We start from the raw sequence: 21,436 nt of genomic DNA, 5'->3' as shown, positions 1-21,436 counted from the left end.
CCATGCCTTCCAACATTCGAAATGTTTCTATGAGGTCTCCCCTCATTCTTCTAAACTCCAAGAAATACAGTCCAAGAGTGGACAAACGCTCCTCATATGTTAACCCTCTCATTCCCAGAATCATTCTAGTGAATCTTCTCTGTACCCTCTCTAACGCCAGCACATCCTTTCTTAAAAAAAGGAGACCAAAACTGCCCACAGTACTCCAAGTGAGGTCTCACCAGCGCCTTATAGAGCCTCAACATCACATCCCTGCTCCTATACTCTATTCCTCTAGAAATGAATGCCAACATTGCATTTGCCTTCTTCACCACCGACTCAGCCTGGAGGTTGACCTTAAGGGTATCCTGCACGAGGACTCCCAAATCCCGTTGCATCTCAGAACTTTGAATTCTTTCCCAATTTAAATAATAGTCTGCTGGTTTATTTCTTCTGCCAAAGTGCATAACCATACACTTTCCAACGTTGTATTTCATTTGCCACTTCTTTGCCCATTCTTCCAATCTATTGAAGTCTCTCTGTAGACTCTCCATTTCCTCAGCACTACCGGCCCCTCCACCTATCTTCGTATCATCAGCAAACTTAACCACAAAGCCATCTATTCCATAATCCAAATCGTTGATGTACAATGTAAAAAGAAGCGGCCCCAACACGGACCCCTGTGGAACACCACTGGTAACCGGCAGCCAACCAGAATGGGATCCCTTTATTCCCACTCTCTGTTTTACTGCCAACCAGCCAATGCTCTATCCACGTATGTAACTTTCCCATTATTCCATTGGCTCTTATCTTGTTAAGTAGACTCATGTGTAGCACTTGTCAAAGGCCTCCTGAAAATCCAAATATACAACATCCACTACATCTCCCTTGTCTAGCCTACTTGTAATTTCCTCAAAAAATTGTAATAGGTTTGTCAGGCAGGATTTTCCTTTAAGGAATCCATGCTGAGTTTTGCCTATCTTGTCATATGCCTCCAGGTACTCTGTAACCTCATCCTTGACAATTGACTCCAACAATTTCCCAACCACCAATGTCAAGCTAACAGGTCTATAACAGGGTATAATCTTCTAGATCTCTATTGTTACCTAGTTTTTTTGAACCTTTTGTAAGCTTTTCTTTTCAACAGCCTTTGTACACCACAGTTCCTGTACCCTACCATCCTTTCCGCGTCTCATTGGAACGTACCTATACAGAATGCCATGCAAACATCCCCTGAACATTTACCACATTTCTACTGTACATTTTCCTGAGAACATCTGTTCCCAATTTACGCTTCCAAATTCCTGCATGATAGCTTCATATTTCCCCTTACTCCAAGTAACTTTTTCCTAACTTGACTCTTCTTATCCCTCTCCAATACTATGGTAAAGGAAATAGAATTGTGATCACGATCTCCAAAATGCTCTCCCACTGAGAGACCTGACACCTGACCAGGATCATTTCCCAATATCAGAACAAGTACAACCACCCCTCTTGTAGCGTTATCTATATATTGAGTCAGGAAACCTTCCTGAACACACCTAACAAACTCCACCCCATCCAAACCCCTTGCTCTAGGGTGATGCCAGTCAATATTTGGGAAATTAAAATCTCCCACCACAACAACCCTGTTATTATTACACCTTTCCAGAATCTGTCTCCATATCTGCTCCTTGATGTCCCTGTTATTACTGGGTGGTCTATAACAAGACACCCAGTAGAGTTATTGACCCCTTCCTGTTTCTAACTTCCACTCACAGAGACTTAGTAGACAATCTCTCCATGTCTTCCTCCTTTTTTGCAGCCGTGACACTATCTCAGATCAGAAATGCCATGCCCCCAATTCCTTGCATCCCTCCCTCTCCTTTCTGAAACATCTGAGGCCTGGCACTCTGAGTAACCATTCCTTCCCCTGGGTCATCCAAGTCTCTGTAATGGCCACAACATCATAGCTCCAAGTGCTGATCTACACTCTAAGCTCATCCACTTTGGTCATGATGCTTGCATTAAAATAGACACATCTCAGACCATCGGTCTGAGCGCATCCCTTCTCTATCACCTGCCTATCTTCCCTCTCGCACTGGCTCCAAGCTTTCTCTATTTGTAAGCCAACCACCTCTTCCTCCGTTTCTTCAGTTTGGTTCCCACCCCCCACCCCCCCCCCAGAAATTCTAGCTTAAACTCTTTTGCAATAGCCTTAGAAAACCTCCCTGCCAGGATATTGGTCCCTTTCAGATTCAAGTGCAACCCATTCTTTTAGTACAAGTCACGCCTGCCCCAAAAGAGGTCCCAATGATCCAGAAATCTGAATCCCTACCCACTGCTCCAATCCCTCAGCCACACATTTATCCTCCACCTCACTCTCTTCCTATACTCACTGTTGCATGGCCCAGGCAGTAATCCTGAGATTACTACCTTTAAGGTCCTGCTTCTCAACTTCCTTCTTAACTCCCTGTAGTCTGTTTTCAGGACCTCTTCCCTTTTCCTATAATATGTTGTTGGTACCAATATGTACCATGACCTCTAGCTGTTCACCTTCCCACCTCAGGATATTGTGGATGTGATCAGAAACATCCCGGACCTGGGCACCTGTGGGGCAGAGTACCATCCATGTTTCTTTCCTGTGTCCACAGACTTGCCTGTCTGACCTCCTAATGATAGAGTCCCCTATTACTGCTGCCTTCTTCCTTTCCCTACCCTTCTGAGCCACAGGGCCAGACTCTGTGCCAGAGGTGCGGCCACTGTTGCTTCCCCCAGGTAGGCTCTCACCCTCAACAGTATTCAAATAGGAGTACTTATTGTTAAGGTGGACAGTCACAGGTGTACTGCCTAGTATCTGCCTCTTGCCCTTCCCTCTCCTGACTGTTACTCACTTATCTGTCTCCCAAAACCCCGGTGTGACTATTTGCCTATAGCTCCTCCCTATCACCTCCTCACTCTCCCTGACCAGACAAAGGATATCGAGCTGCATCTCCAGTTCCTTAACCCGGTCCCTAAGGAGCTGCAGCTCGATGCACCTGGAGCAAATGTGGCTGACTGGGAGGCTGGGAGTCCCCGGACATCCCACATCTGACACCCAGCACAGAACACCGGCCTCACAGACATACTTACTGTTTCTTTTCCTCACAGGTAACTTACCTTGTCTCAACCCGTTATCGGCAAAGCCCGAATGAGCCAAAGCCCTACCGCTCTGATTCAGATCATTCCGTTGATGACCACTCTGCGAGGCAGTGTCTCCCTTTAATGCCGGCACCTTCCCTGCTATCTATCTCACAATTGGTGCACCGGTTATAGCCACTGATAGGCCACATACAATGGACAAATGCTCGCCAAGCTCCCTTTTTAAATAACCGCCACCAACCTGTGAGAAATCCCTCTTGGTAAAGCTGTGTTGACGCCCCTGATAGGCCACACCCAGTGGAAAAATGCTCACGAGGCTCCTTTTTTAAATAACTGCTGCCAACCTGCTTTATTTACAACCATTGGCTAATTTGCTACATTATATGCACCATGGCTGCCCTGTGTCCTATTTACCAGAGGAATTGCAGCAGCTCCCTCAAAGTCAAGTTTGTAGTCATCTGCATGGGTAAATGTATGCACGTGTACCCTATTTGCAACAGCATCACAGCCAAATCACATCTTGTAAATGGCATTCACAAGAAAAAAGCATAAATTCAGCACAAATTTCACTGACGATCTCTTCCAAGCCCACATCCTCAATTGACAGCCACATGGGAGTAAAACTATCCGCAAATAGCACCCCATTCTGCTTGGCAAATGGATTGTCATTATTGCGCTATCACATGTACCAAGATACAGTGGAAAAATTGGTTTGGCAAGATATCCATACAGAAATTCAAAACATAAAATATTTCCAGGTAGTACAAGGCAAAAGCAATAACAGAATCATACTCCATTGAAATCCTATAATAGCCTCTATAATCAGGGAGTTGCCTATAGCATGGAGTGAAACAACATGGAAACAGATCTTCTGGCCCAAGTGCTCTATGCTGTCCAAGATTTCCCATCCTAGCTAGTCCTATTTTCCGGCATTCTCTGCACATCCTTCTAAATCTTTCCAATTCATGTACCTGTCCAACTATCTTTTATCATTCCCTCTGGCATCTTGTTCTACATACTGGACACACCACAAGTTGTTTTTATTTTTAAAAGTGTTGCTCCTCAAGTTTTTCTTCTTACCTCGCACCTTAAACCAAAAATCTCCAGTTCATATTCAACATCTTCAAAACAGCTTCTTACCCTCTCCCATCTGAATGGTCCACGAATGCTATCTCAGTATTCTGCTCTCTTTTGCTCTATTTGTTTTATAATATATTTCTTCAAAGTTCAATGTAAATTTATTATCGAGGTGCATCTATCTCACGATATACAGCCCCAAAATTCATTATCTTGTGGACATTCACAGTAAATACAGGAAACGCAATAGAATCCATGAAAGGCTGCACCCAATATTGCACTGTACTGCTGACACAAAACAACAAATTTCACAACATATGTCAGTGATAATGAATCTGATTCAGATTCTTGCTTCCCAGCGCTGGGATAAAGACTGAGTGCAGTCACCCTATTTATGCCTCTCAGGAGCTCATATTGCAGAGCTATGCTCATCGCGCTGCAAAGATTCAATAAGGCGATGCAGAACGACCTTCTCAAGGACAATTAAGAAAGGGTAATTATGCTTAAAGCCCTTGAAGTAATTGAAACAAGTTTAATGACTGATTTAGCTGCCTAGAAACAAACTGAAGTGGACACATATTTATTGCCTTGAATTGAAACACTCTGACTGCAGGAAAATATGGCTGATTTTACTGGTGGAGATAACAAGTCAGCAGGCTAATTTCAGGCACATTGAGGCAGAACTTTACACTCAGTGACCATTTTATTAGGTATAAGTGGTACCTACATGCCACTGAGTGCATCTTGTGATCTTCTGCTGCTGTAGCCCATCCACTTCAAGATTCACCATGTTGTGCATTCAGAGATGCTCTTCTGAATACCCGTGTTGTAACACATAGTTATTTGAGTTACTGTTGCCTTCCTGTCAGCTTGCATATAACCATATAACAATTACAGCACGGAAACAGGCCATCTTGGCCCTTCTAGTCCATGCTGAACTCTTATTCTCATCTAGTCCTACCGACCTGCACTCAGCTCATAAGCCTCCATTCCTTTCCTGTCCATATATCTATCCAATTTTACTTTAAACAACAACATCGAACCTGCCTCAACCACTTCTGCTGGAAGCTCGTTCCACACAGCTACCACTCTCTGAGTAAAGAAGTTTCCCCTCATGTTACCCCTAAACTTTTGCCCTTTAAATCTCAACTCATGTCCTCTTGTTTGAATCTCTCCCATTCTCAATGGAAAAGGCCTATCCACGCCAACTCTATCAATCCCCCTCATAATGTTAAACACCCCTATCAAGTCCCCCCTCAACCTTCTACGATCCAAAGAATAAAGACCTAACTTGTTCAACCTTTCTCTGTAATTTAGGAGATGAAACCCAGGCAACATTTTAGTAAACCTCCTCTGTACTCTCTCAATTTTATTGACATCTTTCCTATAATTCAGTGACCAAACTGATGTAGTTTGGTCATTTCTGTTTTTTTTTGTTTTTCACACTATTCTCTGCAATCTCCAGGGAGTATTGGGCATGACAATCACAGGAAATTAGCAGTTTCTGAGATACTCAAACCAGCCCATTTGGCACCAACTATCATTCCACGGTTAAAGTCACTTGGATGACATTTATTCCCCATTCTGATGTTTGCTCTGAACAACCACTAAACTCTTAACCACGTCAGCATGCTTTTATGCATTGACTTTCTGTCACATGATTGGCTGATTAGATATTTGCATTAACGAGCAAGTGTACCTAACAGAGTGGCCACTGAGTATAAGTGTTTCTGTAATAATATTACTGGGAATAGAGTACTAGTGAACAATGTGGGCTTGCTTGAGCAAGCAATGATAAGGAAGTTACACTGCAGTTAGAGGATGTAGACTGCAGCTGAGGAGGTCTCACTCAAAAGATCAAAAATTCCAACTTGATTTTTCCAGGATCCACTACAGCTGCTCTGTACAAGGCAAATACAGGTCTCATCTAACAAAGAATTAACTTATTGTAATAAATGAGATGATGGCCTGGCCCTTCAATTGATAAATCATTATTATGCAATGGAGCAGGGAGCAGTGAAGTAGTGCAAGAATAACTTAATGTTTTTAGGGGGATAACAAGCCATAAAGTAAAACACATTGGCAAATGCAATGTCAACTTCAGAACAGGGCATCTTGGTAATCTCTCTCAAGATCAAGGACAATCCTAGGTTCACTGTTCACTCTCCAAAATGAGGAAAACAATATATTTTCTCAAGAATCCACCTCAGTTTATGATAAACTGTATGTGTAAAAGAAATACTTCCCTCTTCAGTTAGAGAAACATGATATTAGAAAGCCAACTCAAAATCTATTCTGTATGGATGGTAATTTTAGTTTGGTTAGATTTTATTAAATTTCCTTCAAGAATCTGCTGATTAATGTGTTTGTCAAAAATATTTGCACGTAAAGTGTAATAAAAATGTATATAAACCTATGTTTGGGGCCACAGTTCGTGTTCTTTTGTTAGTACCATTGGAGAGGAAGTATAGGGGCCTGAAGTCACACACTCAATGTTTTAGGAACAACTTCTTCCCCTCCTTTATCAAATTTCCGAACAGACAGTAAACCAATGAATACCTCCTCACTAGTTTTGCTCTATTTTAGCACTACTGATTTAATTATTTTTTTGTATATTTCTTTGTTTTTTTTCATGTATTGCACTGTGCTGCTGCTGCAAGACAAATTTCATAACGTATGTCAGTGTTATTAAACCACCTTCTTCCAGTAAGTAAATTCAAACCCCCTCCCCCATCTATGTCCCCACCCTGACCTTTACTTCTTCTCAGCTGCCTATTACTTCTCTTTGGGTGCTCTCCTCTTTCCCTTTCTCCTGTGGTCTACTCTCCTGTCCTATCGGATTCTTTCTTCTCCTGTCCTTTATCCTTCCCACTCACGACTTCACCTATCACCCTCCCCTTTTTATTCTGGCATCTTCCCCTTTCCTCTCAGTCCTGAAGAAGGGTCTTGGCCCGAAATGTCGACTGTTTATTCATTTCCATAGATTCTGCCTGACCTGCCGAGTTTTGTGTGTGTTATTAAACCTGATTCTGACAGGTCAGTCCGGTACATGCACCATATCACATGATAGACCATAACCAGGGCTCAGTTAATGAAGATACCAGGGCAAATCAAGAAATGGGGGTGAGGGCTTGGGTAAATAAAGGAGAGTAGCAGAGTTTAACAAGATCTAGCATCCACCCTCATGACTGCAAAGCTGTGTAACTTCAAGACTTGCAAGTAAAATCCCCACTGCATTATTTCCAATGGTGCCACGTATAATGATAAGTTTACTGTTACCCTTTGAAGCATTTTCCCACCTTTATCCAGCTTTTCTGTGTACCAGTGTTGGCTGTTTTATCCTCAGATTATGCAGTTGGGTTTCTCTAATTCCCCACTCCATTGTCAGATTATGTCACCTGGATTGAAAACTTAATGGGATTCTCATGAATGTATTATATTTGAACAAAAGAAAAATATAATAGATGTCCAATAATACTTGACTTATATACTACTTAAAAGAGTTTCTGAAATATAAAAAAAAGTCATGGAAGTAAACATTTTAAATTATGAAACTGCAGAATCAGCAACACTTTTATCTCTTACATTTGGCTTCGGTTTTATTCAATATAATTCAAAGGAACTTATTCACTATCACTATAGATCTTTGAAGGAACCTATCATTTTCCTCAACAAGCCAGTAATTATAATATTATATTTTTAACACATGTATAGAACCCTTGACAGTTTGGTGTTCTGCTATCCATGAAGAAAACTTTGAAATTTTCAACTGGCAAGGTATTGACGTATCTTTATGGAAATCGTGGAGCATGTGCCACCAAGGCAAACATCCAAACAGTCTTGCGCTACAAAAAAAGCTAAACTGGGTCTGAGTAGATTCTAGTCACAGGCAGTCTATAAACAGAGGTCAGCCATGTTGACTTTGAATTGAGCAGCTATCTCCTGATGATTTATCTCAATTCTTCTGCACAGACCCTTCTACATAACCCTTCACAAAGTGTACCTGATGGCATTTTATTACATGTGTAAAATGTTCGTCAAAATCTAAGAGGGAAAAAAAAACACACACCTATTATTTATTTATTTATTTATTTATGTACACAATATGTTAACTTAAAATCCCCCCCCCCCCAAAAAAAAGAATAAAGCTAATGCCGAGGTTTACAGATAGACTGTGTCACAGGGAAGCAATACCATCATTATGGGGTTTTCATTGTTGCCTACAGGCAAGAGCTACAGGAGTCCAAAGACCCACATCTCAATATTCAACAGCAGCTTCTTCCCCACCGCTGTCAACGTTCTTGAACCAACATTCAAAGCAATACTTCTACCTTGGATGATGTTTCCTCCAACTTGTACTGATGCCATTATGTTTATTTTTGTCTATTTTGCGGTAGGATGTTTGTATCACTTACTTTTAAGTTTTACGTAGGTTACGTTTTTTCCCTCTTAGATTTTGACCAACATTTTACGTCTATCATGTTTGTACTGTGCTGCGGCTGCACTACAACTGGTGTACCCTGGGCATGTCTGCCCATGACTATAAACTCAAACTTGAATCTATTAAGGAGGCTAGAATTAGGCAGATAGCATTCTCAGAGGAGGAAGATTAAGTAATTTGTTAAGAAGTTGTCTGTATGGTTCACAAAGACCATGGTGCAATATCTGACTATATGGTGTCTGATTTAAAAAAAAATGATGGAAATACTCAGCAGATTAAAGAACATCTGTGAAGAGTTTTTTTTAAGCATTTCATTTCAAAGACTTTTCATCAGAAATATTTTCTGATGCTATTTTTAATTTTTTTAGTTAACTATGATTGAGGTTGGGGGTGGGGGGAAGAATTACTGCCCACTTCTGTTGTACTGGGGTGACATCCAATTTAATATATATAGAGACAATTTTTTTTTTTGTGAAAATCTCTGAAATTAACCAGAGCCTGGAGAGCTGGTTCTTCAATATATATATATATTGGAAATAAATGATATTGTCGAATGCAGAAAGATTTTTATGTTGATAACATTTTTTGCTCTATTTCTGGAAGCTCAGAGCATTTAAAGCCAATTAAGCACTTAGAAAGAAGTGCTTTTTGCTGCATTGTGAGAAACATGGCAATCTTCTACAATGTGATGATGATTATTTAGCACCATAAATTAGTGTCACAGTAGTGTAGTGGTCAGTGCAGTGCTGTTATAGCTAGGGGTGTTAAGAGTTCAAAGTCCAATTCTGATCCTGTCTGTAAGCAGTTTGTATGTTCTTCCTGTGAGTGCATGGGTTACTGCTGGGTGCCCCATTTTTCTCCCACAGTCCAAAGACATACCAGTTGATAGGTTAATTAGTCAATGTAAGTTGTTCCGTGATTAGGCTAGGGTTAAGAAAATGGGTGTCTGGGTGATGCGGCTCGTTGGGCCGTATCAGCCTGTACTTTTGCAGTATCTCTAATTTTAAAAAAAATGAGAAATTGCCCAGTAAAATAGTACATGAGAACTTTTGCATGCTTGGGTTTAAGGTCTCAGTGACAACGTGAAACCTTCAGCGATGCATCAAGGATTCAGTACTTCAGTGCCAGGCTAGAGCGTTGTACTCAGAGTGCTTCAGGTTCAAATCTAAGCCCTGCCCTCTGATGCAGAGGCAAGAGAAATCCCAAAGGAGCACATTTGAATGCAATTTTCATAATTAACTGTAAACCATAGTATTGTATTATGGCACATCTGAGGTTGGAAGTCTTGTTTCATGACTACGATATGATTTTATATAAAGATAATTGCTTTGTTATTGTCGTATGTACTGAAGAACAGTGGGAAACATTATTTTGCATGCTGTCGATACAGATTATTCAAAAACATTCCTTGGCAAATTGGCTTTTGCGGATCACTTGTTGCAGTTGTCACCTGTCCAAGCAGAGAAGCAAATTGTTTGATGCCCACCTCATGTTCATCCTTTCTGGTTGGGAATCGAAACTATTTACTCCTATCTGAGATACAGCATGGGTTATAAAATGTTGTAATGTCTGGATCTAGTAGTTCCAGTTGTGATGTTTTTTTTTCAAATTGCCCATCAATGTGTTGGATGTCATGCTAACTTGAAGGAGTTCCTTTTGTTAGACTTGGGGTCCCTCCACAAAGTGTCTGGGAAAAGTAGGATGGACATACTGAACAGGCGCTGGCACTGAAGGAACCTTTAATACAATAAGTTGGTCTCTTGACCTCAAGAGATACCTTATTATGATCCTGAATTTTATTGTTTATTTGCACTGCACTTTCTCTGTAGCTTTACACTTCATTCCGCATTGTTATTGTTTTACCTTGTTCTTCCTCATTGCACTGTGTAGTGATTTGATCTGTATGAATAGTATACAAGAAAAGATTGTCTCTGTATCTCGGTACATGTAACAATAATCTAATGCCACTGTTGAGTGTCAGAATTAGTAGTAATTCAAAAGTTCATATTTTATGTTGAACTGCTTAAGTTCAGGAGGTTTATGTACATCCAATGCTGACTAAAGATAAAGTTTTCAGCTGTCTTCACAGGACATAAATCATAGTTACAGTTTTATTGTTCCATTGAGATATTAAGCTGAAGTTCTGTCCTATTATTCCAGTTCAGATGAAAGAGTCCCTCCGTAACTTGGAAGGGAATGAATGTATTCCATTTTGCAGAATTAAGCCACTAAACAAAATCTTCTTGATTAAGATGGAGCTGGAAAATCTCAGCAACTTCTTGCTGGTGGCCAAAGGAATAAAGAAAACAACTAAATAGTCTCTTAATCACTCTTTCTGGTAAATGATGTTCACAAACAATAGCCTGTAACTTCCCTTTGGACCTGGAAGCAATTCAATGTGGCAGAACCCAGGTGAGGCGAGGCAACATTCCCATTGCCGAGAGTAAGGAAGATCCAAGGTTCGATCGATTTAAGGTCCAGGCCCCAGAATGTATCAAAGTGACTAAACCTGATGTTTGAAGAACAATTTAAGTGCCAGACCAAATCTGAAAAGTCAGCTACAGGCCAAATGGAGGCGATGGGGTCTAGGCCCCAGAGCATATCGAAGAGACTGAACCCGATATTTGGACAACGATTTAAATGCTGGGCCAAATTGCAAAGGTCAGGGTGTCAGGGGCCCGAGGCAAGAGACCGGCCAGTTCAGGTTGCTGCTCCACTGTTTATTCGGCCCTCTGCTGAACTAAGAGTCTGTGGACGGACTCTCTTTGTGGACTTCAGTTCAGAATGCTATTTACTAACTTTTATTGTTTGATTGATTTGTTTTTTTTTCTCGCTCCAGTGGGTGTTTGATGGCCTTTTTTTAATGGATCCTTTTGGATTTCTTTGTTTTGTGGCTGCCTGTAAGGAGATGAATCTCAAGATTGTATAGTATATGCATACTTTTGGAAAAAAAACTGTACTTTGAAGGGCTATTTCAAAATTGTTATACTGTTCATCACAAATGCCTAAATAAGCATTATCACTCACACTGGAGGAACTTCTTGGTCAGCAGCCAGGAAATAAAAGCTCAGAGTAGAAGAAGTGCTCAGGTCAAGCAGCATTTACGGAGAGAGAAAACATTAAACATCAAATGAAAGGGTGTCAGCCTGAACCATAAACTTTGTTTCACTCACCATTGGTGTCTGATCAAGTGAGTATTACCAATACTTCTTAATGAGGTCACCCCTCAACCTTCCATCATGGAAAACAAAATCAATCTGTCCAGTCTTTCCTCACAATTGAGACAAAATCAATTCTAGGAATATCATAGCAAATCATAGCATCCAATCCAATGCAAATCTTCCACTATGTAAGTGACTAGAATTTCAGGCAGTAGTCCAACTATAGGCAAACCACTAACTGCCCTGCTCTTATATTCTGTGTCCTGGCTAATGAAGGCAAGTATCATGCATGCTTGCTTTGCTACCTAATCCATTTGTGCTACTAAATTCATGGATACGTTGATTTGTATGCCATAGTCCTCTTCTTCCTCAGTACTGCTTAAGGTTCTACTATTCATTGTGCATATCCTAGCCTTACTTGTCCTTGGCAAATGGATCACCTCATACGTATTGGGATTATAGTGTGTCTGCCTTTCCTTTGCACATCTAACCAAACTCAGCAAAATCATGTGTGACTTCAGACTATCCTCCTCCTCCTCATCAACAATACTGCCAATTTTTGTGCCATCTGTGAATTTAGAAATTGTAGAATACTGTGCAAAAGTCTTGGGCACATGTATATAGCTAGGGCGTCAAAGACCTTTACACAGTACTGTATTTGTCAACATGGAGCGGAGAGAGAGTTTGGAAATCTGACGGGAGCAAAGGATGTTGGGAATGGTGAGGGTGGAGTGCTGCAGGAGGGGTGTGGGACAGGTGGCAGAGAAGGAGTTCCAGGGGTGGGGGATGGCGTGGGTGCAGCCCTGAGACACCAGGCAAGGTCATTTGATTCCAAGCAATTGGTTTATTGACAGTTGCAGAATGTCTCTGCAGCTCCCGCAACCTCCCTCTCCCTTCCCTTTTTCCCCAACCATAATTCCAGGTAATCAGAAGTGCATTCGATTCCACAAGTGCATCCTGAAGAACAATGTGCTCATCTTGGGGCAGCATGGTAGTGCTAGTACAGCACCAGCTGCCCGGCTTCAGTTTCCGACACTGTCTGTAAGGAGTTCGTTTGTTCTCCCTGTGATAACGTGGGGTTGCTCTGGTGGCCTCCCTGAACCCCAAAAAATGCACTGGCTAGTAAGTTAATTGTTCACTTGGGTGTAATTAGGCCAGAAGGGCCTGTTACTGTGGCATACTTCAAAATAAAAACAAAATAATCTTTACTGTGACACACCAAATTATGCCTTGTGCCTCATCTGATAAAGGTAGGCATTCCATATGCATTCTTTGCTACTGTGTCTATAGGTGTCGCTACATGCAGCGTAAGGGAAATTAAGACTAAAAAATCCTGAAGGGGATCTAAAAATAAAGAAATTGCTGAAAGCACTCAGTAGGACAAATAAAATGTAGGGTCTAGGATCTGAAATATTAACTTTGGTCCTCTCTCTGTAGAAGCTGCCTGACATGCAAATGCTTTCACCTTTTCCTGCATTTTTATTTATAAAAGAACATGTGTGATCAGTGCATTTTTGAGTAATATTGTTGGTTTTGTAATAATGACGTACAAAGCACCTTGAAAGTATATCATAATGCTTCGAAAAAAGTAAAAAGCAAAGTAGACATGTTACTGTATGTACGTAATCATGGTAATCCACTGAAACACTCTACAATATCCTGTGCTTGGCCGCGTTCATTTTTGTCATTTTGTCTGCAAGGAGAAAGAACTTTCAAAATGAATGTTTCCCATCTGCTGAGAGCAATGATTGATTGTTGGCGAGATTGTTATCACCCTGTTGTCAGTGCATCATAGAGTTTATATTGCTTGTATTTGAGAGCGCAGGTAATGTCAGTGATAGAGGAGTGGTTGTTTATATCTCTGCTTTCTCATTAATCTGGACCTGGACTTCCAGTACCCACCATACATACAGCTTTTGTGTGATGCTTAGGTAATGTGCATAACAGTGGTTACATCCTCACAATGTGCAATGCATCTTACACCATTCCAGTTTAATTGGAAACCTTTGTAACACTGAGGTTTAAAAATGAGAGTGGAGATAAAATCAGAGGTTTGAAGTTGCAATGTGTGTGGTATTCAGCTGTTTAAATTGTTGAAACTAAATTATTTTTTGTCTGTTGCTTTAGTGAAAACATAAACCTGTCTCAGAAGGAGCAGGATGATGCATCCTAAAGAACGGTCAAAGGAATTTTATCATCAAATTGTGGCGCTATCACGTGAAATGATGCGCCAGTACATGATTGGACAGAGCACTGAGCATGTGCGGGATTGCCCGAATGTTCCAGCATGTGGCTGGGTTAAGATGTGTTTGTTTATTACTGTAAATAAAAGTTCTCTAATTCTTCCAGAATATGATTCTTTCCTGTTAACCCACAGTATGTTTAAACAGAAGTAACATAACACAAACGTTGAACATTCAAATGTACAGAAGAACTTAATACTGACTTGTTAAAAGCTCTCATGCAGTATCAGAGAGACCTAACCAAAACCACAAATGGATTTTACTTCTTCAGAATACTTTATTCTTTGAGTAGTCATTATCTGAAGCCAGATTCTTTTTATCATGACCGCACTGAGATATTGTTGCTCACTAAAAATCAAAGTTCTGCCTTCAACTCTTTCTCTTAATGTGCTGTATCCCAGGGAGTTTAGAGGGATTCCCCTTTGGCACTCAAAGCCAATAAGTTTCATCTCAAACCAATTCACAGAAGAGGAGTTGCATAATAAGGTAATTGATCAAAGAGCTCAAGAAGTCGATAGATTAGGAGGTTCAGAAATAATTTTGACTCGCTCTAATTAAACACACCATTGTCCATCAAAACAGTAAACCTTCCACTGACTGTAATGAACTAATTGAACTCATTGGCCACTTTACTAGATATACATGTACACGTCAATAATGCAAATATCCTATCAACCATTCATGAGACAGCAGCTCAGTGCCAAAAAGCAAGCACACACAGTCAAGAGTTTTGGTTGCTGTTCAGACCAAATATCAGAATGTGGACAGAAATGTTATCTAGGTGACTTTGACCATGTTTTTAAAATTATTTTTCTCAAAAATTAATCTCGTTCTTTCTCTTCCATAAATTTTAAAAAGTCATAAGGCAAACATAGTAAGTTTCTCAATTCAGGGTCAAACTTGAGATAAGTACACATGGATTTTATCTTTTACAGAAATGAGGCAATTTCTATCCTTGCTCCTGATGCTTGTTATACAAGAAAAGTCTTGTTCACATATTTGAGAAGTTGAAAACTGCAGCAAACTGTTCATTGTTTTCTTATAAATGGCAGGATACCCTTCTTTCACAGAAATCCAGAACTTGTCTAGGGGCAGGTCAGTAAATCTCATCTTGAGTGCAGCTCACAAAGTTGTTCCTCTCTCTCACTGTCAAGTCCTCAGTCTTAGGAGAAGATTCAGAGAAGCGGTACCTCATCCAGTCTGAACAGAAGTTTTGTAGGCAAAAACGCTTTGTTCAAGCAACACACACAAAAAATGCTGGTGAATGCAGAAGGCCAGGCAGCATCTATAGGAAGAGGTACAGTCGACGTTTTGGGCCGAGACCCTTCGTCAGGACTAACTGAAAGAAGATATAGTAAGAGATTTGAAAGTGGGAGGTGGAGGGGGAGATCCAAAATGATAGGAGAAGACAGGAGGGGGAGGGATGAGGCTAAGAGCTGGAAAGTTCATTGGCAAAAGCTATACAAGGCTGGAGAAGGGGGAGGATCATGGGACGGGAGGCCTAGGGAGAAAGAAAGGGAGAGGGGAGCCCAGAGGATGGAGAGCAGGCAAGGAATTATAGTGAGAAGGACAGAGGGAGAAAAAAGAGAGAGAGAAGAAAAGGGGGGAAAATAATAAATAAATAAGGGATGGTGTACGAAGAGGAGGAGGGGCATTAACGGAAGTTAGAGAAGTCAGTATTCATGCCATCAGGCTGGAGGCTACCCAGATGGAATATAAGGTGTTGTTCCTCCAACGTGAGTGTGGTTTAATCTTGACAGTAGAGGAGGCCGTGGATAGACATATCAGAATGAGAATGGGACGTGGAATTAAAATGTGTGGCGACTGGGAGATCCTGCTTTCTCTGGCGGACAGAACGTAGGTGTTCAGCGAAACGGTCTCCCAGTCTGCATCAGGTCTCGCCGATATATAGAAGGCTGCACCGGGAGCACCAGATGCAGTACATCATCCCAACCGACTCACACTGAAATGTCACCTCACCTGGAAGGACTGTCTGGGGCTCTGTGGTGGTGAGGAAGGAAGTGTAAGGGCATGTGTAGCACTTGTTCTGCTTACAAGGATAAGTGCCAGGAGTTTGATCGGTGGGAAGGGATGGGGGTGGGGGGGAAATGAACAAGGAAGTCGAGTAGGGAGCAATCCCCGCAGAAAGCAGAAAGGGGGGGGAGGGAAAGATGTGCTTGGTGGTGGGATCCCACTGGAGGTGGCAGAAGGTATGGAGAATTATATGTTGGACCCAGAGGCTGGTGGGGTGGCAGGTGAGGACAAGGGGAACCCTATTCCTAGTGGGGTGATGGGAGAATGAATGTGCGTGAAATGGGAGAGATGTGTTTGAGAGCAGAGTTGATGGTGGAGGAAGGGAAGCCCCTTTCTTCAAAAAAGGAAAACGTCTTCGTTCTGGAATGAAAAGCCTCATCATGGGAGCAAATGCGGCAGAGACAGAGGAATTGCGAGAAGGGGATGGCATTTTTGCAAGAGACAGGGTGGGAAAAGGAATAGTCCAGGTAGCTGTGAGAGTCTGTAGGCTTATAGTAGACATCAGTAGATAAGCTGTCTCCAGAGATAGAGACAGAAAAATCAAGAAAGGGGAGGGAGGTGTCAGAAATGGACCAGGTAAACTTGAGGGCACGGTGAAAGTTGGAGGCAAAGTTAATGAAGTCAACAAGCTCAGCACGTGTGAAGGAAGCAGTGCCAATGTAATCGTCAATGTAACAAAGGAAAAGTGGGGGACAGATACCAGTATAGTCTTGGAACATGGATTGTTTCACAAAGCCAACAAAAAGGCAGGCATAGCTGGGACCCATACGGGTGCCCATGGCTACACCTTTAGTTTGGAAGAAGTGGGAGGAGCCAAAGGAGAAATTATTAAGAGTAAGGACTAATTCTGTTAGACGGAGGAGAGTGGTGGTAGAGGGGAACTGGTTAGGTCTGGAATCCAAAAAAGAAGTGGAGAGCTTGAGACCTTCCTGGTAGGGGATGGAAGTATATAGGGACTGGATATCCATGGTGAAAATAAAGTGGTGGGGGCCAGGGAACTTAAAATCATTGAAAAAATTCAGAGCATGAGAAGTGTCACGAACATCAGTGGGAAGGGATTGAACAAGGGGGGATAAAACCGTGTCGAGGTATGCAGAAACGAGTTCGGTGGGGCAGGAGCAAGCTGAGACAATGGGTCTACCTGGTCAGACTGGTTTGTGGATCTTGGATAGAAGGTAGAAACGGGAAGTGCGGGATGTGGGAACTATAAGTTTGGTGACAGTGGATGGGAGATCCCCTGAGCTGATAAAGTTGGTGATGGTGTGGGAGACAATGGCCTGGTGCTCCTTAGTGGGGTCATGATCGAGGGGTAAATAAGAGGAGGTGTCCGTGAGTTTTCGCTGTGCCTCAGCAAGGTGGAGGTCAATGCGCCAGACTACAACAGCACCCACCTTATTGGTGAGTTTTATAGTAAGGTTAGGATTAGTGCGGAGGGAGTGGAGAGGAGAGCAGAGCGTTCGGACTGGTTCAAGCTGACATATTACAACACTGATGTGCAGAAATGCACTTCCAAATGCACGACGTGTTGAACCTTGGAAGTGGATGGGCTAGGGCAGCAGAATAGCGCACTGGGTTCTACTTCTTAACCAAATAAAGTGGCCATGAATGTACTGTACATTGTAGCATAAAGACTATTTGACATGTCTTCACTGAATGTTAAATGGCTGTTTATATGGGCAACAGATTACATTGATCTCGGATGATGTCATTATAGTGCTGATTTTCAGTTGGGAAACTGGGAAAGCTGACAGTTTTTCCCCATACCACAATAGTTTAAGTGGGAATTTGCTCAGAATTCAAACTCGTAACAGGTTTTTACTTGCATAATAAGAAATGTATAGGTATACAAAGTTATGAAGGGTATAGATATAGATAGGGTACATGAAAACGGGCTTCTTCCACCTGGGCTGAGTGAGACTAAAATAGAGGTCATGCGTTTAGGGTGAAATGTTTAAGGAAAAGATAAGGTGGAACAACTTCAATCAGAGGGTAGTGAGGGTGTGGAGCAAGCTGCTAGCAGAAGTAGTGGATGCAAATTCAACTGCAAAAAAATTTGGATATATACATGAACGTGAGGGCTATAGTCTAGATGCAGGCTGGATTAATAGTTCAGCATGAACTAGATGGGCCAAAGGGCCTGTTTCTGTGCTGTAATGTTCTATGACTTTATGACTCTATATGATCTGCACACAGTGGCAGAAAGGTTAGTAGCCATTGGGCATAAATATAATTGGCAAAAATATCAGCGGCAACACAGGCAAGCAAAAGTTTTACACAGAGTTGTTATGATTTACAAAACAATGAAAAAACGATGAATCCAATTTGTATTAAAAATAAAAATAAACCTACAAGGTGACTGGTATATAATTAAAGAGCAGGAGCAGAAATCTAATTGGATAATCCATTGTCAAAGCTAATACAGGCTGAGTGAACTGAACGACTTTCTGTACGATTCCATAAATCAGTCTGTCAATATGTGGAAATCCTGAAGTTGTTATCATTTTCGTAATGTAATGACAGCTAATTCTGAGTTTCCCTGCGAATGTTCCCTGAAAACCTAAGCCAATATAAAGGCACTGCCAAATCAGAGTTCAAAAAAGAAATGGAATACACTCTAAAGTTAAAACTGGTACCCTGCTGGTGTAAGCTGTAGCTGTTAAGATGTCAAGTCCGTAGCTTTGAAATATGAAGCAATTATATTTTTGCTCATTTAATTGAAGTAAAGATGCATTAAGAATGGAGGTAATAATATATTCTTCATGTGTCTTTTGTGTCTGAAAGAATATAGCTGGAATACAGTTTAAAGGGATTCTGGTATCTCCATCACTTGGCTCGCAGAATCTGTGAAGACTGTTAAGCTTATGCTTCATCTTTCTTGAGCTCCTGCAATTCCACCTTAAGGGAGATGAGGTCAGGTTTATTCAGTTGAACCTGCAGTTCCAAATTCTTTGATGGCCACTGGATTTTTTAGGCCATGAGCTCTCATGTGACAACAGGTTTGTATTTCACACAAATCTCCTGGGTAGCCTGACACAGAAGCGATATTTTCGTAGCTGACTGTCGGATGTCTTAGTAAGTTTTGTTTGATATTAAATGTGACCTTTCTTCATCTCATAGGAGAACACTAGCCCAGTTTATTTGTCATGTGCAAATACAAGCTTTCCCATCTTCCATACTATCTTCTAACACAAATTTGTGATTACCTTACTTGGTATCAGGAAGCAATAATGTTTTTCTTTATTGGCATGTAACTAAAACATTAGATGTTTGGGGATTCACTTGAGTTTTATTTTAATGTACTATGATTTCATTATCCAGAATCATTGCATGTATGAACTCTATTCTGATTTCCCACCCAGGTTACTGCAGAAGCAAAGGTACACTATTTCTAAGCAATGTTCTACACAATACAAATTTGCAATGAATAAATATGAATGATATGGAGGAAAAATAAATATTCTGACACAAAGGAATCTGAAATATTTATCGTTCTCACATTTATAGTCATGGGGCATAGTGCTCAAGACTAGTTCCTTCTGCCCTCTGTATCCATGTAGGCCATCATTTTCCTATCCATATTAATCCCATTAACTAGCTCTTCATCCATGGCCTTCTATGCCTTGGCAATTGAGGTATCTCATCCAGACATTACTTTAATGTTGTGAATGCAGGCCTTTCCTTCACAAGTTCTTCCAGTCTGTTGTCGCCAGTACAATTTTATCTACGGTGGTGTGCTGGGGCAATGACAACAACATGGCGGATGCCAACAGACTCAACATACTGATTAGAAAGTCTGGCTCTGTTGTAGGAGTCAGACTAGACACACTGGAGGCTGTGGTAGAACAAGGACCCTACATAAAATCCTGGTAATTCTGGACAGTGTTTCTCACCCTCTGCATGCCACCTTGACTGAACAGAGGAACACTTTTAATAAGTCAACTGCGCTGCTCCAAAGAGCGATAAATGAGGTCATTGTTGCCCTCGGCCGTTAGCCTCTATTAGTCAACCTATAGCAGGGGACGTGATGACCCCCTCCAGTTAGACTGTTTGAGGTAACTTATTTTCTTATTCTTTCTGCTTCTCTTCTAATATTTATATCTCTGCACTTGTAATGCTACTGTGACACTGTAATTTCCTTTGGGATCAATAAAGTATCTCTCTATCTAATGCTGTAATATTCATCCACTCAATCAGCCAATGTGTTCCAGATTCTAAATAGTCTCTGGGTAAAAAAAATCTTGTCCAAATCCCCTCTAAACCTCTTGCCCCTTACTCTAAACCAGGGGTTCCAAACCTCTTTTATGCCTTTGGCCAATACCATTAAGGAAAGGGTCTGTGGATGCCAGGTGGGAACGTCCGCTCTAAACCTATGTCCTCTAGTTTTTGAAAACACTGTTATAGGGGGAAAATTTTCCTACTCACTATGCTAACAATGTACCTTATATACCTCTATCTCCTCTCCCCTTCCCTCCATGGAAAACAAACTTGGTCTATCCAATCTCTCATCTTGCGCCATTATTGAAGTGTTCCCACAACCTATGGACCGACTTTCAAGGACTCTTCATCACATGTTCTTGATGTTTATTGCTTATTTATTTATTATTATTAATTTTTATATGCACAGTCTTTTTCACACTGGTTGAATGCCCGATTGGTGTGGTCCTTCATTGATTCTAATTATGGTTATTATTCTATTATGGATTTATTGAGTATGCCCACAAGAAAATGAATGTCAGAGTTGCATATAGTGACACATATGTACATTGATAATAAATTTACTTTGAACCTTGATACCCTTATCTCAGGCAACATTTTATTGAATCTCCTCTACACCCTTTCCAGTGAAACCCCATCTTTCCTGTAAATGTGGTGACAAGAACTATGCACAGCCCAGGCACAGAAATGTCTCCTGTTCAGTGAGTTATACCGACTTCTATGTGACTGAATACAGAGGACTGATGGACAATAAAAAGGCAAAGTTCTCTCTTATCTTCTGGGTCCATTAAGTCTGTCCTGTACTATGTAAGAAGGGAGTATCACGATTAAGCACTTAGTTACTCAACACCACCTTTGCTCTTCTCAGACATTTTATATGATGTAAAAAGGCAAAATAAAAAAAAATTCTGTAAGTAGCTAATGAATCTAATGAATCTAAATAAAACAAGCACCTCAGTATTTGCAGAGCAAGATATGGCATAAGTATAGCCCATAAAACAAAAGAGCAGAATTAGGCCATTTGATTCATCAAGTCTGCTCTGCCCTTTGTTCATGATTGATTTATTTTCCCTTTCAACCCCATTCTCCTGCCTTCTCCTCGTAACCTTTGACACCCTTATTAATCAAAAACCTATCGGCCTCCATTTTAAATAAACCCAATGACT

General features: G+C 41.1%; 1 long non-coding RNA gene across 1 annotated transcript in view; it reads left to right on the top strand.

Annotated features, from left to right (window-relative positions):
• LOC134346357 (uncharacterized) overlaps positions 1-21,436 on the top strand; it is a 1,029,867-nt gene that overhangs the window by 46,050 nt on the left and 962,381 nt on the right. The window lies entirely within an intron of this gene.

This window comes from Mobula hypostoma, chromosome 5, assembly GCF_963921235.1.
Source record: "Mobula hypostoma chromosome 5, sMobHyp1.1, whole genome shotgun sequence".
NCBI classification, from domain to species: domain Eukaryota; kingdom Metazoa; phylum Chordata; class Chondrichthyes; order Myliobatiformes; family Myliobatidae; genus Mobula; species Mobula hypostoma.
Note: the sequence above shows the minus strand (reverse complement) of the source record. Positions and strands in the feature narration are given on the sequence as shown.